Raw genomic sequence first — 21,783 nt, 5'->3', positions numbered from 1 at the left:
TCTCAGGATGAGAAGAGGGAGAAAGGGTAGGGTGTTATGGGCCCCTAACTATCAGCACAAACCTTGTATGATTATGGTATGTTGAAATGGAAGAATAGAAGTTCTTGGTATATAGCCCCGATTGGGCATCTGTTGGTGTTGTGCTTGACTTCTCCTAGTTGGAAGAATCCACCTTTCCCTAGTGTTGATTCATTGTGAATCTTATAGTGAAAACCTTATATGAATATGCATGTTTGTCTTGTTTCTTGGTCATGCTTGTTATCACCTATTCAGATTTTGTTTCCTTCATGGTTCATAGAAATGTGTTGCAGAATTGGATATGGAACCCTTGTTGAGGGTCATGAAGGAAATTTCATTTAAGTGTTGTATTCAGAATTGAAATCCTATGTAATTTGTATCTCAAAACTATGTTGTAATGACAACCAAGCCGGGTTTCTTCCTGATTCTTTCCCGACTGAGTCCTTGAATCAGGTTGTTAATAAAATAAGTGGTTGAGTAATCCTTGGTTCTCTTGAAGTTTTCATATTTTATTTGGTCACTTGAATGTATATTAAAGATGAGATGAATTGATGATGTTCAATTATGCAAGATTCAATTTGTAAATGTATGGTATCTCTTTTGAGTTTGATATGATTTAGTTCATGGTTGTTTGTGTTGAAAGTAAATTTGCAAGGACATGTAGGAAAGAATTATGTCAAGATATCCAAACTTAAATTTGAAACATGATAGAGGAAAGCACACGGTGTGTTTTGATACTCCCTTCAAATGAATAGAGCATTATCTTTTTTTGATCTCTTTATTTTCTCAATTGCCCTAAGATTAGTTAGTCTCTATGTTATTCAAATTTTGCTCCATCAGTTATAGTAGATAGTTAAATGAATATATAGTTGATTTTGTTGAGCATGATACATAATAAGGCGATAAGTTAATATCATTATGAATAAAAACATGAATCCTATAAAACTCCATAGTAAGACTTAAACCTACAAGTAAGTTTTCAAATGCATGTAAAAAAAAAAAAAAGGCCTGTAGGAGCACATATATCATTCTGGAAATTGTATGGCAAAAAAAAAAAAAAGGTTCATACTATTATAGTTTAATATAATAATAGACCCTCAATGATTTAAAAACAATACTCTATAAACATCTAAATATCCTAGCTTCTTATATCCTTTCCTACCATATAAACTTTATTGTCATTAATGTTTCCTCACCTCTACTTGGACGTCAGTTGGAAGAAGGTTTCAGAATATTTATATAAAAAATGTTTTATTTACTTACTCTTTGTATCATCATAATGATGACGTCACCCCTATTCTGCACCCCACCTTGACTTTGTGCTTGTCTCAGCTCATGAGGAAACGTGAGGCCTTGGGATTAAGTGACAACATATATTTAAAACCTTATTCTTTTCCCCATGTCCCATCCCCTCTATTTGAGCGCTCAATTGCCTTCTCATTTATGAAAGTTGTTGTTGCTATGTTTAAAGTTTGCTTGGGCGTTGTTTCCTTTGTTGGGGCTTGCCATTGTACTGCCCACGTACTTGACCCAAGTTTGGACTGCGCCTTGCAGACCTTGGGCTACGTGGGGAAGCTTTGGTATCCGCCCAAGTATGTTGGTAGGGGGTGTAGGGGGGGGCGGGGGGGGGGGGGTGAGGGTTAGGTTAGATGGTTAGGTGTAAGTTAGTATTAAGTTTTGTTTTTTTGTTAGTTATTTTGTTTAATATTAGATTAGTGTAAAATATGTTTTAGTAAGTATTTATTTTTATTATTGTCTTTTCATATATTTTTTAATTAAGCAAATTTTAAATGTAAATTAATGTGTTAGTTGATATTAGTAGATAGTTAACTATTTAAAGATTAAGTTAGTTGTTCATTTTGTTAATTTAAATTAATTTTGTTTTTAGTTAGTAGAATATATTCAATTTTATAGTTACTTTATTTATTGTTTTGCTAATTGTTATTTATTTTAATTAGTTAAGTTGTAAACGTAAATTAAGTAAGTTTTAGTTAGTTATTACTTGTGTTATTGGTGTAATCCATTGTTCAAAATTTTAATATATAATTTTCTTAGTAATGTTAATTTTTATATTGATGATATATTAGTTAAATATAGTTTAGCTTAGTTTTGTATCAAAAATTAAGATAGAATTCAATTGGAGTTAGTTTAGTTTTAAAGCAATTTAGTTGTTTTACTATTTTAGAAAGTTTTAAATTAATGATTAGTTAATTAATAGACTTTATTAAAATGATAATCAGAATGATTGCTTTAAAATTATAACTAATAATGTTCTAGTTTTGCTAAAGTATTGTTAAAAATTGTAGATAACGTTTCATGAAATATTTTTATTATCTTAATTTAAATTCATATGGTCATTATATTAGAAATGTTTTATTTGATTTTTTATAAAATTATGATTGGAATAAAATTAAGTATAGTTTATATAGGTGTATGGGTAGATGCGAGATGTCTCTTAATGAGTTCTTGTTTTGATAATTCGAATGAATTTAAGACAAGTCAGTTTTAATTTATTTAAGTATAGATATTAGATTTAGATAGTTTAGGTTTTTAGATTTGTTTTAATTGTTTAATTTTTTTAGGAAGGTTTAAATTTCATAATTAGTTAGAATTTATTTAGTTTTTAGTGGATTAAATTTTAAATTAGTAAGTTTATGATAGTTGAACTTTATGTTAAAATAGTCGGAATGTTTAAGTTAATAAATTTTAGATATATATATATATATATATATATATATATATATATATATATATATATATATATATATATATATATATATATATATATATATATATATATATATATATATATATATATATATATATATATATATATATATATATATATATATATATATATATATATATATATATATATATATATATATATATATATATATATATATATATATATTCAGTTTTAATTTTAGTTAATTGTTTTCTTAGAGTGACTATCCTATATCGATTAAGATTGTCAATCGATAATTGTCCAAGAGATTTATAGTTGATATTGATTAGATACTTTCAATTAATCTAAACTCGAATACATTTACATTATCATCTAAATAATGGTTTCAAATTGTTGTAAGTTAATTATATAACGTACCCTTTGATCAATATCAATCTTATAACAAAAGCTTCAATATCTTAACGATGTAATTGTACTCATGTTTATAATCTTAAGACATAGTGGAGAGAACCTTTACTAAAACTTCTATCTTAATCATTTCAAACATACAGCAATTTAATTATTATTAAAAAAAAAAATTGTGTGTGTTTTTTTGCCCTCGTAGTTTGGGCATGACATTTAATTAAATAAGAAAAGTGTCTCTAATTAATTAAAGATTATTTAATTAAATAGAAAAAGTAACAATGAGAGCATATCTCATTTTATTAAATTAAATATCTCAACAAAATCTCTCTTCAATTCAAAAAGGGAAATTTCCAGTTCACTATTGATTAAAAATGAGTTAAATCAGTTAACTCTTTTTTCTACTCAAATTGAATCAGTTAACTCATTATTTTACTCAAATTAAATCTGTTAACTCCCTTTAATTTGGAAATCTCCCTTTATGACTAAACTTCACCTTTAATCCTGACCGTTCATTGAAATCGATCTCAACCGTTGATGAATTCTAGGAAAGTCTATTTAAGAGACCCTCATCTTTTCATTTTGAAAGGTTGAATGAGAATTTGCATCGAATTGTTACTGAAATTCATACTCACATTTGCTCATATTCACATACGGAAAGATCAAGTTTGACCAAAAGTTGACCAGATTTAACCACGGTTGACTTGAGTTGACTAGTTTCGAAAAGAATTTTGAAATAATTAAATGAAATTATTTAATTAAATGGAGTACTTACTTCTAATTAATTAAACAAAGATATTTAATTAAATGAGAAGCCATTCCTAATTAATTAAATGAAGTTATTTAATTAAATAAAAAAATGCCTCTAATTAATTAAAGATTATTTAATTAAATAAAAAAAGTAAATATGAGAGCATATCTCATTTTATTAAATTAAATATCTCAACAAAATCTCTCTTTAGTTCAAAAAGGCAAAATTTCGATTCACTATTGATCAAAAATGAGCTAAATCAGTTAACTCCTTTTTTTACTCAAATTGAATCAGTTAACTCCTTATTTTACTCAAATTAAATCTGTTAACTCCCTTTAATTTGGAAATCTACTTTTATGACTGAACTTCACCTTTAATCCTGACCGTTGATTGAAATAGATCTCAACCGTTGATGAATTCCAGGAAAGTCTATTTAAGAGACCCTCATCTCTTCATTTTGAAAGGTTGAATGAGAATTTGCATCGAATTGTTGTTGGAATTCATACTCACATTTGCTCATATTCACATACGCAAAGATCAAGTTTGACCAAAAGTTGACCATATTTAACAACGGTTGACTTGAGTTGACTAGTTTCGAAAAGAATTTTGAAATAATTAAACAAAATTATTTAATTAAATGGAGTACTTACTTGTAATTAATTAAACAAAGTTATTCAATTAAATGAGAAGCCATTCCTAATAATTAAATGAAGTTATTTAATTAAATAAGAAAAGTGTCTCTAATTAATTAAAGATTGTTTAATTAAATAGAAAAAGTAATTATGAGAGCATATCTCATTTTATTAAATTAAATATCTCAACAAAATCTCTCTTTAGTTCAAAAAGGGAAATTTCTAGTTCACTATTGATCAAAAATGAGTTAAATCAGTTAACTCCTTTTTCTACTCAAATTGAATCAGTTAACTCCTTAATTTACTCAAATTAAATCTGTTAACTCCCTTTAATTTGAAAATCTCCCTTTATGACTGAACTTCACCTTTAATCATGACCGTTGATTGAAATAGATCTCAACCGTTGATGAATTCCAAGAAAGTCTATTTAAGAGACCCTCATCTCTTCATTTTGAAAGGTTGAATGAGAATTTACATCGAATTGTTGCTAGAATTCATACTCACATTTGCTCATATTCACATATGCAAAGATCAAGTTTGACCAAAAGTTGACCAATTTTAACCACGGTAATTAAGCAAAATTATTTAATTAAATGCAGTACTTACGTCTAATTAATTAGACAAAGTTATTTAATTAAATGAGAAGCCATTCCTAATTAATTAAATAAAGTTATTTAATTAAATAAGAAAAGTGTCTCTAATTAATTAAAGATTATTTAATTAAATAGAAAAAGTAATTATGAGAGCATATCTCATTTTATTAAATTAAATATCTCAACAAAATCTCTTTTTAGTTCAAAAAGGGAAATTTCCAGTTCACTATTAATAAAAAATGAGTTAAATCAGTTGGCTCCTTTTTCTACTCAAATTGAATCAGTTAACTCCTTATTTTACTCAAATTAAATTTGTTAACTCCCTTTAATTTGGAAATCTCCCTTTATGACTTGTAATGCCCTGCCAAGGGATCCAAAGAATTTTACTAAGTTTGCCAAACAATTTTTTTTTTAAAACATGAAACATAAAACAATTCATAACATTTGCGGAAGCAATAGCAACAATTCAAATGAAAATAAACATAACATATATACATAACAAGCTGCATTCTTTAAGATCGCTTAACGTTGTATCACATCTAAATTAACTATTCATGTAACATCCTATCCTTATGAAATAACAATGATACATCCAATGTACTTAAACAATATAGAAGTGTCCTTTTGTAATTATATTTTAGTTTAGCTCAATCATCCACTGTACATATCACAGGGTATGAAAAGCTTAAAAGAATAAACATCCAAGTAAATAAAGTATATCATCATCATCTAATATTAATCCATGATGCAATAACATAAATGAAACCACATATGATACATCATCACAAAAGATATGAACATCCATCACAAAAGATAACCATATATCACAAACATAAATAACTAAGTGCATGGTTCCTCCCAACTGTAAATAGCATAATTAGAGCATCGTGAATCCTAGCCATCCCTCCGTGCGTAACATTCCAAAGCACCGAAGAGATCATCTATATTAACATAGTAGGAATGTCACTCCTAAAACATCATACTAACATGCAAAGTAAAGCACAATAAATCATCAACTAACATATGCAAAGTAAAGCAAATCATCACTATAAGAAACATACCAATAAATACATCCATCATAAGGTATATTATCTATCATAATGCTCCAAGAACATAATGAAGAATAATTACCAACTAAGGATACTCCAGCCATGGTGTCTCGGACGGATCTCAAATGATAAGAGTGAAAATACACTACCACCCAACCGTGTGGAACCTAAGTGGTGCATTCCCACCGTGCTGAGGAGATAATCTCAAGTCCCAAATAGGATATCAATACACATAGCATAAAAAGTTTAAGAATCTTAAAGGTATACTAACTCAAAGGTTCCATCACACAAAACTAACATCTAATTCCCAGAGGCACACAAAGACATGTAGGAAACCTACTCTGCAAGTAGGAAAGTGTCATCACAATTATCACGTACAAGTTACCCTGGCAGTTAGCTAAACTCCACAGGTACATACTGATCTCATGCAGCCACTAGTATCCTTCATACTGACGAGGCATACTACGGAATGCACGGTCACAAACAGGCATTCTCACTACTCCCATCCTAGCCTATACAAGCACTCAAGGCATGGGCGAGAACATCAACAATTATCTTTTTAGGTTCATTTAATCCTCATTTAGTGTGTAAATGTTATCACTTATTAACCAAACTTATAATGAGTTACCCTGGTTGAGTCAAATATGTCACAACATGACATCATCAAGAATAAATCCACATTTTAGTCCCATCATGGTGACTAGAAAGTAATCCAAGGATAACTGATCGATGACTCAAAAATGATTAGCTCAAGTGTCTCATACACATACCTCTTAGCTTCACACATGAAGACTGATGAACAATAACAATCACTAAATACAAATATTTCATAGAGCATACGATCACATTACCATGCATCTTCTTGACACCTGGATGTACTAGGTAAGGTGTACGATGGGCTTCTGCCAATATCAAGGTGTGAAGCTCATTCGAAAATGGCACATAAATTCTCCCCAAATTTCTCAAAAGACCATCTGACTCTCGAACGTAACTTGCAAACTTACCTTCCAAAGATCTTCCTGAACCAATATCTCTGCACACTTCCTGATACCAGGAATCTGTAGGAACTACCTGAAGTATTCGACTCCTCAAATCCACACTAAGGGTCATCGATGATACCACATGTCTCCTGCGACTCAAAGCATCTGCCACCACATTCTCCTTACCCTGAATGTACTTAACCTCAAAATCATACTCGCATAGAAACTCCATCCATCGCCTCTAGCGAGCATTCAAATTAGGCTAAGTAAAAATGTACTGAAGACTACGATGATCGTTGTGTGGCTCAAATCTGTGCCCCAACAAGAAATGTCTCCACCTTATCAAAGCATGAACTACTGCTGCTAACTCAAATCATGCGTAGGATAATTTAACTCATGATCCTTGAGCTTGCATGATTCATACGTAATCACCCATCCATTCTACATCAACACTACCCCAATCCCTTCAAGAGAAGCATCTGTACATACCACGAAATCACCTTCTAGATCAGGTACGGCTAGAATCGGTGCATTGGTCAAAAGCTCCTTGAGCTTCTGGAAAGATTCCTCACATTTCTCTATCCACACAAACTTCTTTCCTTTCCTCTGAAGAGAAGTGATAGGATGTGCTATCCTAGAGAAGTTCTGGACAAATCTACTATAATAACCAGCTAAACCCATGAAACTACGAACCTCTGACACATTAGTCGGTGTCGACCAATCTATTATCGCCTAAATCTTTGCAGGATCCACTAAAATACCATCACCTAAAATAAATGCCTTAACTACTAAATCTTCATTTGTGATGAATTCACACTTGGCTGCATTAGCATAAAGCTGATTGTCCCTCAAACACTGCAATACCAACCGCAGGTGTTCCTCATGCTCCTTCTGAGTCTTAGAATATATCAATATGTCATCAAGAAACACAAGTATAAACCTGTCAAGATATGATCGAAAAACACCATTCATCAAACTCATGAAAACCGATGGAGCATTAGTCAACCCAAAAGGTACCACTGTGAACTCATAATGCCCATAGCGCATTTGAAAAGCGATCTTGTGAATATCTGCTTCCTTCATGCGAAGCTGGTGGTATCCTGACTTAAGATCAATCTTGGAGAATACTGTAGCTCCCTTGATCTGATCGAATAAGTCATCAATCCTAGGCAAAGGATACCTATTCTTAATAGTCACCTTATTCAACTATCTGTAGTCAATACAAAAGCCCAAAGAACCATCTTTATTCTTCACAAAGAGCACTAGAGCTCCCCATGGTGATACACTGGGTCAAATGCTCCCTTTGGCCAGAAGTTCCTCTAGCTGAAGACGTAGCTCACCCAATTCCTATGTAGTCATGTGATAAGGAGCTTTAGAGATAGGCTCCGCTCCAGGAATCAGATCAATACTGAAGTCAATGTCCCTCTTTGGAGGCATGCCTGGAATCTCACTTGGAAAAACATCCACGTACTCCTGTAAAATCGGGTGATCCAAAGTCTTCCTCATAGGATCTTCCTCATCAAGATCATTTACCATAACAGAAAATATCTGACATCCCTTACGGAAACTTTGCTTCATTTGCATAGCAAAAATCATCCACAAAGATATAGGCCTCGGTATCCCAACTATCTGCACATCATTCCCTTGGTCATCTTGGCACAAAATTATCTTCTTCCTACAATCTATACTAGCTCTATGAGATCCAAGCCCATCCATGCCTAAAACCACATCATAGGAATGAAGGGGTATGACTCGAAGATCCACTGTCGTATCGAAGCTTTCTAAACTAAGCCCACACTTATGAACTACGAAATCTGTGGAAACCTTAATGCTTGAGGCTAGTTCCACTTGCCAACCATGATCTTGCTTCACCACATCCAACTTACACTTAGAAACTATAGATGGTGAAATAAATGAATCTGTAGCTCCTGAATTAAACAATACTGAAAGAGATATACCTCTAATAGCACCTGTCGTTTCAACCACTCTTCCTTGATGATCTATCTGATGCTGATCAACTACTGCAAAAACTCTATGAGCTCTACCTGCATCACCAACTGTAGGCTCTGAAATTGTAGGTCTAGGTCCTAAAAACTGAGGTGCTCGCTGAGGATACTGAGCTGCATAATGTCCAATCTGACCACATGAAAAACATTCCATATTTCTGCTAGAACCTCTTCCCATAGGTGGTACATTAGATTGTTGGCGACTGTTCCTGCTAACAAAAGACTGGCTACTCTGAGCTAGCTGATTGGTTTGATTCTGTTTATTGTGTTGAGCATTTCAGTTGTTCTTGGTGTTAGAACCTTTACCACCACCTTGAGCTTGAGAATTTGAGCCCTTCTATTGCTATGTCTGTTGAGACTGCTGCTGATACTGTTTCCCTTAGAGAAAGAAAACTTCTTGTTACCACCTAAATTGTAGTTTCTTTTAGATCCTGATACTGCTCGTGCTCCTACAAAACCACCTTGAGCAAGGTTGACACTTTGCTCAACAAGGATTGCTCGATGCACCGCATCCTTGAGGGTTTTTGGCTCAAATACCTTAACTCCCCCAATAATACTGTCATTCAAACCCCTAATAAAATGTTGTGTCAACTAAGCTGAATTTTCATTGAACCCTAAAAAAGGCACGAGCTCATAAAACTTACGCTCATACTCGGTCATTGACAAGGTGTACTGTCTGAGATTATGAAATTCATCAGGCTTTTGTTGTTTCCATTCCTCTGGTAGGAATCGTTCATATAAACTCTCTAGGAATAACTCCCATGTAACACTGCTCATATCAATTTCCAACTTCTTCTCCTCAATTGTCCACCAAGTAGCCCCAAAATTCTCTAAATTAGTGATCACAAACCTTGCCTTAACATTGGTGTCAAACTCCTGCATGGAAAAAATCTTGTCAAGGGAAATAAGCCACTGCTCAACCACATAACCAGAACCTTGCCCATTGAAAGGCTTAACCTTGGATCTTGAAAGATCCTTCATCTGAGTGGACACAATGGACCTCTGACGTTCCTTTTGAGGACTCCTAGACTTGGGTCTATGCTCTTGTTCTGTCTGATGAACTTTAGGTTGTTCTTGAATAGGAGGTAGACATTCTGGAATAGTTCGCATCATCTATCTCAAACCAACCTCTTCAGACTCAGCTTGGTCCTCTCTACGGCTCTCTTCCTGCTACCTACTAGAGTGCTCTTCCCTGCTCTCTACATGAGCCAATCCCTCATGGGCAGACCCATGGACACTGATAGTTCTGCCATTGCCATGGCCTCTACCACAGCCTCTACCACAAACTCTAATAGAAGACCTAGTCCCAGATACCATCCTACAACAGTACAAGGTACTAAGTTCAGTTCTATGTCTAGGTTTAAGTAAAATTTCTAGTTTTGAAAACTAAGTGTTGGAGTATGAAAAATATACAAGTAACAGTTCAAGTTCTATTTCAGCTCACCTAGTTTTCAAATTGAACAGATACACTTGATAGTTCAAAGTTCTAGTTGTTCCAAAATACCCAGAGCTCCCAATGTAGAAACTCGAGCTCTGATACCAAATGTAATGCCCCACCAAGAGATCCAAAGAATTAACCTAGAATTTCACTAAGATTAGTAGCATTTTTTTTTTCATAATAGTAAACATCACATATAACTTATGCACAATAACGGAAGCAATAGAAATATTCATCTCAAAGTAAACATAACATACATAATAGATTACATTCTTTAAGATCCCTTAATGTTGAATTACATACATGAATCCAACTAGTACAAAAACTTCATGAAATGATAAGTCCAATGATTACACATTACATTTCAAATGCTCATTCATCCACTGTACATGTCACAGGGTATGACAAGCTCAAAAATATACATACATAGAATAAGGTACATCATCCTATTCTAATCCATGATACATCAAAGTAGAGATAATCACATGATACACATGATACATCATCATAGAAGACATATACATCCATCATAAAGATCAAATATAATAAACTAAGTGCACGGTTCCTCCCAACCGTTAATAGCATCATTAGACCATCGTGGATCCTAGCCATCCCTCCGTGCGTAACATTCCAAATCATTGAAGAGATCATCAATACTAACATAGTAGGAATGTCACTCCTAATGTATACAATATCATATGTAGAAAGTAATCTAACATGCAAATAAAAGCATAAGATAACATCATCTAACATATGCTAATCATCAATAAAAAAGGATACACATCCACCATCATGAAGGACGCATCAACCACGATGTCTCAATAAATCTCAAAATGATAAGAGTGGAAAATACACTACCACCCGACCGCGTGGTACCTAAGTGGTCCACTCCCACCGTGCTGAGGAGATTATCTCAAGTCCCAAACAGGGTATCAAAATCACATAGCACAAATCTCTATAAGTCCAAGAATCCTAAAAGTATACTAACTCAAAGGTTCCTAACACAAAATTTGACATCTAATCTCCAAAGGCACACAGTGACATGTAGGAACCTACTATGCAAGCGAAAAAGTGTCATCACAATTATCATGTACAAATTACCCTAGCAGTTAGCTAAACTCCACGGGTCCATACTGATTTCATACAGCCACTAGTATCCTCTCATACTGACGAGGCATACTACGGAATGCAAGGTCGCAACCATGCATCTCACTACTCCCATCCTAGCCTGTACAAGCGCTTAAGGCATGGGCAAGAACAAAACACTTATCTTTTTAGGTTCATTTAGTTAGTATTAGGTCAAGAGTCTCATACACAAGAATCTCAATTATAACAATCAGTAATCACATCCAATACATAGAGCATTCCATCACAAACTATGGTTGGGTTTATAAAGATTGAGATTAAAAGATCATCATGTCACCACAATCACATAACCCCCAAGCCTCTGGTAGACGTCCTATACTGGTCAACACTAGTCAACCCAAAATCCAAAATAATAGCAACAAGAATACACAATGTAAACACATGTTTTGGTTTTGCTAAGTTTTCAAATTTGAATTTAAAAGTCTTAGTTTACGTTTTTTCCAAATTATATTAAGTGGAGAAATTTCACGTTTTTCCTAACCCATGTATTTGTTTGATAGATAAAAGTTTCTCCCCAAAACTATTAGACTCAATTTTCTAATTGATCTAATAATATTTTGTTTATATAACATTGTTTGAAAATTGACACTCTCAATGAATCAAAACTTCGATTATATATTCTAATAACTAATCTTAATTAAACTGAGTTTGATTAAATTAATTATTAATATCTCTTCATAATTGACAAGCTCAATATCAATATTTTAAATCATTAAAAGAGTGATACATTAATTTAGAACTTTATAATATTCATTTATAATTAATTATATATACATATATACTTATATACATATATATATACATAAATATATATATATATATACATAAATATATATATATATATACATAAATATATATATATATATAATAACATTTAATAATTAATGATATTGCAACAAAATTGAGATTCATATCCAAATCTCATATGAAATAACGTTGCAAATAAAATTTTATATAATTTAAAACCAAACTCAAATCACAGTGCGATTTTAAAATCGAGCAACCCAATACATCCCCACCGCAGGTACACTACAGTCGTAGGTACCCTGCGATCTCGCAAGCCTGCGGTGGGTGGGGTATATAATACCCGTCCAACATCATATATATATTTTATTTTAACGCAATTTTTAATAACATTTTTTATAAAAACGTTCCCATGCGATATGAAATACTATTAACATGAAACTCTACCGCAATTTGACATTTGATTACTATATATGTATATATATACATATGTATGTATACATATATATATATATATATATATATATATATATATATATATGTATATATATATATATATATATATATATATATATGTATATATATATATATATGTATATATATATGTTTGTGTGTGTGTGTGTATACACACGCAGAGTTTATCACCATCACAGTACATATATATGTATATAATGATATATACGTATTTGTGTATGCAGATTCAAGAATATACATAGTTTACTTAGAAATTTTAATTTTCAAAATTTTCCTTTAAATCTTTGATCTTCAAATTTATCCAATAAATAATCTAATAGGTTTGGCTATGAATTTAAACCCTAGCCCCGTTTTCTTTTAGATCTATGCATATAAAGATTTCCACATAAATTCAATTGCCCATATTGAGAATGCATACAATAAAAATATGAAATTCCTTAGAAGACATATGGAAGACACGAAGAAGACAGGGAATGCAAGATGCTGAAATAGCATAAGTAAAATCACAAGAATCTACTTAGATTCTAATGCTAATTCACTCTTTCTCAGAATACCCACAGAGCAAGCTCCCTTCTTCAGAATTCTTGAATCCTCCAATGCTCCAATTGCACTCCAAACGCTATCTCTAAGCTTCTAGGGATGCCTGAATATAAAGAGCTCTCAGGAAACCTCTAGAATGTTTCTAGAAATAGCTGGAAGGTGTCACCAACTAAGAATGGGTCTTTTCTAACCTTCAAGATGAGCCATAGGGTTGTAGACACCATGTGCTTAATTAATGCACTAACCCCTGTGTTGTTGACACATGAGAAATAAAAAAGTGCGTTAACTCCCATGCAAGCTTATAACTCCAATTTACTTTTTATATAATTTCTATTTAAATATTTATAACTTTCATTTTAATTTTTATAACTTTTATTATTATTATTTATTTATTACTTTATTATTATTTTATTATTATTATTAATTTTAATTTCTAATTTTCTTTTATTTAATTCATTTTCCTCAATAATTTTCATTTAATTAATTACAATCAAAATATCAAATAACATGATATTTTATATTAATCTTCTCAAATAATTAATTTATTAATTAAATCCTAATTAATTTATTAATTAAATCTATTTATTAAGACTTAATTAATAGAAAATTCACCATAGACCTCCAAGATAAAATATGAAAACCCATCATAGAGAAAATTACTCAAAATCAGTCTAAAGGGTTAAAAATCATGAAATATGTCATCCAACACATTCGGTGGGTACTCAACTCTGATACTTGTCCTAACTCACTAAAATAAATGGTTTAAGAGTTTGAGATTTGGACTTGAGAATTTATCTCCCTTCTCTTATCATTGAGATAGTATAATAGGGTACGCTCATCCTGACAATTCAGAGAAGTTGATACCTGGTACCTGTAACCTGCAGAAAAACCATGCATGTACATACAATATATATAATGCTAAGCTAAACAGACAATGGCGGGAAGTGGTGCATCGTGTAGATCTCGACTAAGTAGGTGACTACGACTCCCTTCCTTAACCACATCAGAAATGCCATACAATAAGAAAACACACACACCATACACATGCAAGTATGGGGTAAGTATCCATAATAAAACATATAAGATAATAAACCATCCATCTAATCATCAGTAATAATTGAAAATAGTATAATGATCATCATGTATGAACAAAATACAAAATTTAAATGATCTCATCATATAACCACTAAATCCATAACATAATGTCTGATAGTGTCAAAACAATACCAATAATCCATTAACATAAAACTAGTCTAACACAGTCTGATAATAATAGCATCAATGTCCAGAAAAGATGTGAACAAGGGTAGGCACTGCAACATATGTCTTTTGGAGGTTATTTAGAATTATGAAATTAATTAATTAAGAATAATAATAATAATAATAATATTTTTTTTTAAAAATTGTGCTTAATGTACATTTAGGGTAAATTTAGGGCATGACATAATTAAATAAGAAAACTGTCTCTAATTAATTAAAGATTATTTAATTAAATAGAAAAAGTAATTATGAGAGCATATCTCATTTTATTAAATTAAATATCTCAACAAAATCTCTCTTCAGTTCAAAAAGGAAAATTTCTATTTCACTATTGATCAAAAATGAGTTAAATCAGTTAACTCCTTTTTCTACTCAAATTGAATCAGTTAACTCCTTATTTTACTCAAATTAAATCCATTAACTCTCTTAAATTTTGAAATCTCTCTTTATGACTGAACTTCACCTTTAATCCTTACTATTGATTGAAATTGATCTCAACCATTGATGAATTCTAGGAAAGTCTATTTAAGAGACCCTCATCTCTTCGTTTTGAAAAGTTGAATGAGAATTTGCATCGAATTGTTGCTGAAATTCATACTCACATTTGCTCATATTCACATACGCAAAGATCAAGTTTGACCAAAAGTTGACTAGATTTAACCATGGTTGACTTGAGTTGACTAATTTCGAAAAGAATTTTGAAATAATTAAACAAAATTATTTAATTAAATGGAGTACTTACTTCTAATTAATTAAACAAAGTTATATAATTAAATGAAAAGCTATTCCTAGTTAATTAAATGAAGTTATTTAATTAAATAGAAAAAGTAATTATGAGAGCATATCTCATTTTATTAAATTAAAAATCTCAACAAAATCTCTCTTCAGTTCAAAAAGAGAAATTTCTAGTTCACTATTGATAAAAAATGAGTTAAATCAGTTAACTCCTTTTCCTACTCAAATTGAATCATTTAACTCCTTATTTTAATCAAATTAAATCAGTTAACTCCCTTTAATTTGAAAATCTCCCTTTATCACTGAACTTCACCTTTAATCCTGACCGTTGATTGAAATCAATCTCAACCGTTGATGAATTTCAGGAAAGTCTATTTAAGAGACCCTCATCTCTTCATTTTGAAAGGTTGAATGAGAATCTGCATGGAATTGTTGCTGGAATTCATACTCGCATTTGCTCATATTCACATATGCAAAAATCAAGTTTGACCAAAAGTTGACCAGATTTAACCACAGCTGACTTGAGTTGACTAGTTTCAAAAAGAGTTTTGAAATAATTAAATGAAATTATTTAATTAAATGGAGTACTTACTTGTAATTAATTAAACAAAGTTATTTAATTAAATGAGAAGCCATTCATAATTAATTAAATGAAGTTATTTAATTAAATAAGAAAAGTGTCTCTAATTAATTAAAGATTATTTAATTAAATACAAAAAGTAATTATGAGAGCATATCTCATTTTATTAAATGAAATATCTCAACAAAATCTCTCATCAGTTCAAAAAGGGAAATTTCTAGTTCACTATTGATCAAAAATGTGTTAAATCAGTTAACTCCTTATTTTAATCAAATTAAATCCATTAACTCCCTTTAATTTGCAAATCTCCCTTTATGATAGAACTTCACATTTAATCCTGACCGTTGATTGAAATCAATCTCAACCGTTGATGAATTCCAAGAAAGTTTATTTAAGTGACCCTCATCTCTTCATTTTGAAAGGATGAATGAGAATTTGCATCAAATTGTTGCTGGAATTCATACTCACATTTGCTCATATTCACATACGCAAAGATGAAGTTTGACCAAAAGTTGACCTGATTTAACCACGGCTGACTTGAGTTGACTAGTTTCAAATTTTTTTTTTGAAATAATTAAATGAAATTATTTAATTAAATGGAGTACTTACTTCTAATTAATTAAACAAATATATTTAATTAAATGAGAAGCCATTCCTAATTAATTAAATGAAGTTATTTAATTAAATAAGAAAAGTGTCTCTAATTAATTAAAAATTATTTGATTAAATAGATAATGTAATTATGAGAGCATATCTCATTTTATTAAATTAAATATCTCAACAAAATCTCTCTTCAGTTCAAAAAAGAAAATTTCCAGTTCACTATTGATCAAAAATGAGTTAAATGAGTTAACTCCTTTTTCTACTCAAATTGAATCAGTTAACTCCTTATTTTACTCAAATTAAATCCATTAACTCTTTTTAATTTGGAAATCTCCCTTTATGGCTGAAGTTCACCTTTAATCCTGACCGTTGATTGAAATCGATCTCACCCGTTGATGAATTCCAGGAAAGTCTATTTAAGAGACCCTTATCTCTTGATTTTGAAAGGTTGAATGAGAATTTGCATCAAATTTTTGCTGAAATTCATACTCACATTTTCTCATATTCACATATGCAAAGATCAAGTTTGATCAAAAGTTGACCAGATTGAACCATGGTTGACTTGAGTTGACTAGTTTCAAAAAAAAATTTGAAATAATTAAACAAAATTATTTAATTAAATGGAGTACTTATTTCTAATTATTTAAACAAAGTTATTTAATTGAATGATAAGCCATTCCTAATTATTTAAATGAAGTTATTTAATTAAATAAGAAAATTGTCTCTAATTAATTAAAGATGATTTAATTAAATAGAAAAAGTAATTATGAGAGCATATCTCATTTTATTAAATTAAATATCTCAACAAAATCTCTCTTCAGTTCAAAAACGGAAATTTCTAGTTCACTATTGAACAAAAATGAGTTAAATGAGTTAACTCTTTTTTCTACTCAAATTGAATCAGTTAACTCCTTATTTTACTCAAATTAAATCCGTTAACTCTTTTTAATTTGGAAATCTCCCTTTATGGCTGAACTTCATCTTTAATCCTGACCGTTGATTGAAATCGATCTCACCCGTTGATGAATTCCAGGAAAGTCTATTTAAGAGACCCTCATCTCTTCATTTTGAAAGGTTGAATGAGAATTTGCATCAAATTGTTGCTGAAATTCATACTCACGTTTGCTCATATTCACATACGCAAAGATCAAGTTTAACCAAAATTTGAACAGATTTAACCATGGCTGACATGAGTTGACTAGTGTCAAAAATAATTTTGAAATAATTAAACGAAATTATTTAATTAAATGGAATACTTACGTCTAATTAATTAAACAAAGTTATTTAATTAAATGAGAACCCATTCCTAATTAATTAAATGAAGTTATTTAATTAAATAAGAAAAGTGTCTTTAATTAATTAAAGATTATTTAATTAAATAAAAAAAGTAATTATGAGAGCATATCTCATTTTATTAAATTAAATATCTCAACAAAATCTCTTTTCAGTTCAAAAAGAGAAATTTTCAATTCGCTATTGATGAAAAATGAGTTAAATAAGTTAACTGTTTTTTCTACTCAAATTGAATCAGTTAACTCTTTATTTTACTCAAATTAAATCTATTAACTCCCTTTAATTTGGAAATCTCTCTTTCTGATTGAACTTCACCTTTATTTCTAACCGTTGATTGAAATTGATCTCAACCATTGATGAATTTTAGAAAAGACTATTTAAGAGACCCTCATCTCTTCATTTTGAAAGGTTGAATGAGAATTTGCATCGAATTGTTGCTGGAATTCATACTCACATTTTCTCATATTCACATATTCAAAGATCAAGTTTGACCAAAAGTTGACCAGATTAAAACCACGGCTGACTTGAGTTGACTAGTTTCAAAAAGAATTTTGAAATAATTAAACAAAATTATTTACTTAAATGGAGTACTTATTTCTAATTAATTAAACAAAGTTATTTAATTGAATGATAAGTCATTCCTAATTAATTAAATGAAGTTATTTAATTAAATAAGAAAATTGTCTCTAATTAATTAAAGATGATTTAATTAAATAGAAAAAGTAATTATGAGAGCATATCTCATTTTATTAAATTAAATATCTCAACAAAATCCCTCTTCAGTTCAAAAAGGGAAATTTCCAGTTCACTATTGAACAAAAATGAGTTAAATGAGTTAACTCCTTTTTCTACTCAAATTAAATCAGTTAACTCCTTATTTTGCTCAAATTAAATCCGTTAACTCTTTTTAATTTGAAAATCTCCTTTTATGGCTGAACTTCACCTTTAATCCTGACCGTTGATTGAAATCGATCTCACCTGTTGATGAATTTTAGGAAAGTCTATTTAAGAGACCCTCATCTCTTCATTTTGAAAGGTTGAATGAGAATTTGCATCAAATTGTTGCTGAAATTCATACTCACGTTTGCTCATATTCACATACGCAAAGATCAAGTTTGACCAAAATTTGAACAGATTTAACCACGGCTGACATGAGTTGACTAGTTTCGAAAATAATTTTGAAATAATTAAACAAAATTATTTAATTAAATGGAGTACTTATGTCTAATTAATTAAACAAAGTTATTTAATTAAATGAGAACCCTTTGTTAATTAATTAAATGAAGTTATTTAATTAAATAAGAAAAGTGTCTTTAATTAATTAAAGATTATTTAATTAAATAGAAAAAGTTATTATAAGAGCATATCTCATTTTATTAAATTAAATATCTCAACAAAATCTCTCTTCAGTTCAAAAAGGGAAATTTTCAGTTCACTATTGATAAAAAATGAGTTAAATCAGTTAACTGCTTTTTCTACTCAAATTGAATCAGTTAACTCTTTATTTTACTCAAATTAAGTCTATTAACTCCCTTTAATTTGGAAATCTCTCTTTCTGATTGAACTTCACCTTTATTCCTAATCGTTGATTGAAATTGATCTCAACCGTTGATGAATTCTAGAAAAGTCTATTTAAGAGACCCTCATCTCTTCATTTTGAAAGGTTGAAATAGAATTTGCATCGAATTGTTGCTGGAATTCATACTCACATTTTCTCATATTCACATATGCAAAGATAAAGTCTGACCAAAAGTTGACCAGATTTAACCACGGTTGACTTGAGTTGACTAGTTTCAAAAAGAATTTTGAAATAATTAAACAAAATTATTTAATTAAATGGAGTACTTATTTCTAATTAATTAAACAAAGTTATTTAATTGAATGAGAAGTCATTCCTAATTAATTAAATGAAGTTATTTAATTAAATAAGAAAATTGTCTCTAATTAATTAAAGATGATTTAATTAAATAGAAAAAGTAATTATGAGAGCATATCTCATTTTATTAAATTAAATATCTCAACAAAATCTCTCTTCAGTTCAAAAAGGAAAATTTCCAGTTCACTATTGAACAAAAATGAGTTAAATGAGTTAACTCCTTTTTCTACTCAAATTGAATCAGTTAACTCCTTATTTTACTCAAATTAAATCCGTTAACTCTTTTTAATTTGGAAATCTCCATTTATGGCTGAACTTCACCTTTAATCCTGACTGTTGATTGAAATCGATCTCACCTGTTGATGAATTCCAAGAAAGTCTATTTGAGAGACCCTCATCTCTTCATTTTGGAAGGTTGAATGAGAATTTGCATCAAATTGTTGCTGAAATTCATACTCACGTTTGCTCATATTCACATACGCAAAGATCAAGTATGACCAAAATTTGAACAGATTTAACCACGGCTGTCATGAGTTGACTAGTTTCAAAAATAATTTTGAAATATTTAAACAAAATTATTTAATTAAATAGAGTACTTACGTCTAATTAATTAAATAAAGTTATTTAATTAAATGAGAACCCATTCCTAATTAATTAAATGAAGTTATTTAATTAAATAAGAAAAGTGTCTTTAATTAATTAAAGATTATTTAATTAAATAGAAAAAGTAATTATGAGAGCATATCTCATTTTATTAAATTAAATATCTCAACAAAATCTCTCTTCAGTTCAAAAAGGAAAATTTTTATTTCACTATTAATCAAAAATGAGTTAAATCAGTTAACTCCTTTTTCTACTCAAATTGAATCAATTAACTCGTTATTTTACTCAAATTAAATCTGTTAACTCCTTTTAATTTGAAAATCTACCTTTATGACTGAACTTCACCTTTAATCCTGACCGTTGATTGAAATTGATCTCAACCATTGATAAATTCCAACAAAGTCTATTTAAGAGACCCTCATCTCTTCGTTTTGAAAGGTTTAATGTGAATTTGCATCGAATTGTTGTTCGAATTCATACTCACATTTGCTCATATACACATACACAAAGATCAAGTTTGACCAAAAGTTGACCAGATCTAACCATGGTTGATTTGAGTTGACTAGTTTCGAAAAGAATTTTGAAATAATTAAAATAAATTATTTAATTAAATGGAGTACTTACTTCTAATTAATTAAAAAAAGTTATTTAATTAAATGAGAAGCCATTCCTAATTAATTAAAAGAAGTTATTTGATTAAATAACAAAAGTGTCTCTAATTAATTAAAGATTATTTAATTAAATAAAAAAAGTAATTACAAGAGCATATCTCATTTTATTAAATTAAATATCTCAACAAAATCTTTCTTCAGTTCAAAAAGGGAAATTTTCAGTTCACTATTGATCAAAAATGAGTTAAATCAGTTACCTCCTTTTTTTACTCAAATTGAATCAGTTAACTCTTTATTTTACTCAAATTATATCTGTTAACTCCTTTTAATTTGGAAATCTCCCTTTATGACTGAACTTCACCTTTAATCCTGACCGTTGATTGAAATCGATCACAACCGTTGATGAATTCTAAGAAAGTCTATTTAAGAGACTTTCATCTCTTCATTTTGAAAGGTTGAATGAGAATTTGCATCGAATTGTTGCTAGAATTCATACTCACATTTGCTCATATTCACATACGCAAAGATCAAGTTTGACCAAAAGTTGACCAAATTTAAATACGGTTGACTTGAGTTGACTAGTTTCGAAAAGAATTTTAAAATAATTAAACGAAATTATTTAATTAAATGGAGTACTTACTTCTAATTAATTAAACAAAGTTATTTAATTAAATGAGAAGCCATTCTTAACTAATTAAATGAAGTTATTTAATTAAATAAGAAAAGTGTCTCTAATTAATTAAAGATATTTTAATTAAAT

Source organism: Cupressus sempervirens, chromosome 8, assembly GCF_028749045.1.
Source record: "Cupressus sempervirens isolate cs-2001-9-10 chromosome 8, ASM2874904v1, whole genome shotgun sequence".
Taxonomy (NCBI): Eukaryota; Viridiplantae; Streptophyta; class Pinopsida; order Cupressales; family Cupressaceae; genus Cupressus; species Cupressus sempervirens.
The sequence above is the reverse complement of the archived record's forward strand: the minus strand, read 5'-3'. Positions refer to the sequence as shown.